Source organism: Coptis chinensis, chromosome 3, assembly GCF_015680905.1.
Source record: "Coptis chinensis isolate HL-2020 chromosome 3, ASM1568090v1, whole genome shotgun sequence".
In the NCBI taxonomy this organism is placed as follows: domain Eukaryota; kingdom Viridiplantae; phylum Streptophyta; class Magnoliopsida; order Ranunculales; family Ranunculaceae; genus Coptis; species Coptis chinensis.
This window is the reverse complement of record NC_141458.1, coordinates 45,564,704-45,569,184: the sequence shown is the minus strand read 5'-3', so window position 1 is coordinate 45,569,184 and position 4,481 is coordinate 45,564,704. Positions and strand designations below refer to the sequence as shown.

The window sequence follows — 4,481 nt, the reverse complement described above, 5'->3', positions numbered from 1 at the left end:
CCATAACACTGAATTTGCAACATATAGTAAAATTGATTACTAACACTTATTCATCCGTTACAATTTTTGTCACACACTTTATCCGTTAGTAATCTTACCAACCGTTACATATTTTGTAAGCAAATTCTTGCTTTATTTAGTAACATTTACCCAATATTAAGTGACGGATACGAAAGTGTGACCTATTGAAAAAAAATAAAGGAAAACCTGAAAACTAATGAAAAAGGGTGAAAACATTTGGGGGATGTTTTTCATTCTCGCGCTCATCTCTCACCAAATGTGAGAAAATAACAAAAGAGAAATGGGAAGAGGTAAGCCGCCAGAGAAAACCGCTACCAATGCTTTTCTCAAACTATCCACGTTTTTAATTTTCTCTTCCCTTCAAACCCTAACCCTTACCTGGCAATCTCTCTAATTTGTTTATTTTAAAGTAGAATGGGAAAAGTAAAGGACAACAACAACGACGCATATGAGGAGGAGCTACTTGATTACGAAGAGGATGAAGATAAAGCTCTTGATTCCGTCTCTTAAAGCCATTGGCAAATCTGCGGGAAAAGTATGTGCTTCTCTTGATTTCGTTTTGAGATGTAATTTTTCTATGTGTCTAATTGACCTGTCAATTTAATACAAGGACTTTATTTTTACTGTATATATCAAGCTACTATGATATTTATGCCAGTTAAACTTTTTTTTTTGTTTCTCTTCTTATAAAGGTTTGATTTTTATCATGTATTTATATACTTTGATAATATAAACCACTTATTTTACTGAATTGTATAGTCAGCTCATTGTTTTTTTTTTTTTTTTTTTTTTTGGCAGGTGTTTTACGAGATTTCAAGAAAAAGGTTTCAATCATGTTTTGATATTTCAATATCAGTCTAAAATTGTTTGTATAAGGTTAAAGTTTTAACCATCGAAAGTAAAAGTTTGTATGTGTGTTTGTTGACAATTTTTGTTGATCGCTATTCTAATTTAAATTGTGTCCTTTTTTCATTTTTGGAATACAATAATTCACAGCTCAGGTTTTAGAAATTTCCTATTGTAGCGGAACTTCTTCGTATGCGATTGTTGACTTAGGATTCGAGCATCCTTCGGAAGGTTAACTCCTAACCCCATTGGGCATTTTTTTTTAATGTTCTTGGAAGCTCGTCGGATGGAGTGTGTTTTTTACCATGATGCGCTAAATAGAATGATTTCCATGTAATATTTAATGATTTATAGAATGAAGTAGAGTTATCGAGAAAAAGAGAGAAGGAAGTAGGCTCATTATATGTTCCCATTGTTTTTCCTGTACTCATTGTGGAGTAACATGATTTTGTTGATGTTAATAAGAATGAACTGTATACACTTTTAGGCTTTTAACTTAGATGCATATTAGTATACTATCTTTTAATTACAATCAGCCTCTTTTTTTTAGTGAACCAAGCTAGGATGTATTTAGTACAATGTGTAAGCTGAATACTGTGCTGGACTGTGTTTATCTGATAGGAGTATATCCTTTATAATTTCATAATTTTTATATTGCTAACTGTTTAGTACTTGAAAAAAATAACCTTATTTGCTATTTAAATGTTTAATTTCTTATTTAAAACATTGATAATCTGCAGTCAGTGTACAATTAACATGATAACTGGTTATTGTTTTTTTTTTTTTTCAAAGTTTGAACTTTTGTTGGCAATTTTCTGTCGTCTTCAAACTACTAGTTTTTAAGTGGGCTGGGTATTAGAGAGCTGTTGAACTCCATCACTTTTGAAGCTATGTTGTGTCTTGGTTGGTGTATGAATCTTTTGCCTGTCTGTCTGTAGTTCCCCATTCTATTTTTCATTCATCTAAATCTAGGAAAAAAAGATACAGAACGATTTACATTATACCAAATTGTACATGCTTATTTTGTTTCCTTATTTAGGTATTTTACATTTTAGTTCTCTTCAAACTAAGAAAAGAAGAACAAGAAGCTCTAAACTTATGTGGTCTTTTCTTAAGTTGTTTTATTCTTTTTATATCGTCCACAGAAATATACTATTTCCATATCTTGATTATCAAGGACAAACTGGTCCGGTAACCTTTCATTCAAAAGGATCCAGAAGGTAATTTGTGTTTACTGAGGGTCATTCACTATGATTTTTTAATTAATCAATGCAACATGAATGCATCCCTCAAGCTATCCTAGGGATGGATGTCATCTGTCGCCAAGCAAAGTCCGGTATGGGAAAACGGCCGTGTTTGTTCATTAATGTCATGCGCAGATTGAACCGAAAGTGCCGGGTCAAGTAGTCGCTCTTGTTCTATGCCATAAAAGTGAATTAGCTTACCATGTATGTCTTGCAATTTGTGACTTGTTAGAACTTGAAAAAAAGCGTTTTGATGATAACTACATTCTTTTGCACCGTTTGTTGTGGGTGATGGTAACTGATTACTTTTGATAATGGGTGTTTGTGGCAGATTTGTCATGAGTTTGAGAGGTTCAGCACCTACTTACCTGATCTTAAGGTTACTATTTTTTATGGTGGTGTCCATATTAAAAATCATAAAGATCTACTAAAAAATGAGTGCCCACATGTTGTTGTTGGAACCCCTGGGATATTGGCACTGGCAAGAGAGAAGGACCTTCCTTTGAAGAATGTGAGACATTTTATCCTTGATGAATGTGACAAGATGCTGGAGTCACTCGGTAATTCATTTTAATACTTTATAAGTCAGTTTTGACTCTATAGTTTCTGGTTTTGACCTCTATGTAAATTACTTTGTTACATTTTTTTGTCTTGATTCCAGTTGTTGGATGTTTTTAATTATGCAGACATGCAAAAAGATGTGCAGGAGAATTTTAAGATGACTCCTCATGATAAGCAAGTCATGATGTTTTCTACAACCCTTAGCAAGGAGATACGGCCAATCTGTAAGAGATTTATGCAAGACATAATGTCCTTAAGCCAATACTTTAACATAGCGATCATCCTTTTTATAATGCCATGTTTCTGCAACAAATCACATTAATGGACTTGGTGGTTTCAATATTTAATCTGGACAAACTTCAGCGTAGCTTTAGTTGCTATCTCCTTTGGTACCTTAGGTTTTAATGTTGGTGCACGGATCCAAAAATTGCTGCCTGGATTACCTTTTGTAATGTGATTAGGTCATCTATTAACATTTATCTTGTGCAACTCATTAGTACTTGGGTGATCAGCATCTTACCTCGTTGATGTGAGCATCTGTCTTTAGCTGGCGTCATTCTAGTATTATGCCACTTTAGCTTGCATTGTTGACATTTTTGGGGACCAGTAGGATATTTTTGGGTGAGATTCACTGAGAATGTGAGCATCTGTCTTTAAATTATTTCGATTGGGATATGAGTTGAAGATTTGTCAGTTCTTCATTGATTTAGTACTCAAATCTATTAGCTTGAGGAAACGCTCCTAATTTTTTAAATGTGAACATTTGTCTTCAGCCAATGGAAATTTATGTAGATGATGAAGCCAAGCTGACCTTACACGAGCTTGTACAGGTATGCATGAGTCTTAAAATCTATATATTGATGTTTATGCTATTGTTAAGGCTGGTTGCATCATATAGTTATTTGTTTAACGGATGATTTTTTCCGCCAACATTTTTTAATTTCGGATTCTATCTCGTGTTCCTTTATGATTTAATACTTAATTTGTTACACCTTGCATACCTAATTTCTTATATTGTTTATCTAGGAAATTTGAAATTATTTAATGAATATCCTTTTGCTGGAGATAATGTTATTTCAATGACAAGTTTTGTGATTATTTAACCTGTTTCTAACTCCGCCAATGCAAACTTAGGAAAGTCTTTGCATCGCCGATTCCAAGTCTGAACAAAGGAAGAGGAAGAAGGGGGGTTGCTTGGTGATGATGGCTTTTCAAAGGTATTTTCCTTTTGCCTTAGCTTCGTGGTTGTTTGTCTTGTTTAACCTGTGTACTTTCATGAACTCTTCTTATACCCTACAGGCAATTTGATCCATGTGTTGGATGGCAAAGTCCACTTTGTGTAGAAGCATTGTAATGTCAACATATCAAGGTAATGTTGGTATTTTGGTTGTGATGCTTGTCAGACCTTTTTTTTTTGTTGAAGGTAGAATCATTGCTATGCTAGATTGTTGATAGATTAGCTGCTATCTATAACTCCTCATTAGCTAGGTGTTGCTGCTGCTGCTGGTGTCACCTTCTTCTTTGCCGCTTCTTCTGCCATGAACCTTCTTGGTGTTTGTTCTTTGCTATCACGGGTGCCCGCTTTTTCTTCTTTGGTGTTGCTGCTGCTACCGCTGGTGCCTGCTGCTGGTATGGCTGTAACAAGCGGGACACGTAGAAACCCATTCGCTCGTATCGAGCAAGGTATTTGTTTTATGGTTCTTCTTAGTGGCTTAATAAAAAACTGGACTGAAGGAATAAGATTTTTTTAGATCTTATTTCTTTCATTCTCTGACATTGTTTAAATGTTCAAACCTTTTGTTCCTCCAC

The 4,481-nt window shown here is 34.4% G+C and overlaps 1 pseudogene; it reads left to right on the top strand.

Moving 5' to 3' along the window:
• The first annotated feature begins 213 nt into the window (after positions 1-213).
• On the top strand, positions 214-4,169 carry LOC147509784 (DEAD-box ATP-dependent RNA helicase 15-like; annotated as a pseudogene).
• The last annotated feature ends 312 nt before the right edge of the window (positions 4,170-4,481 follow it).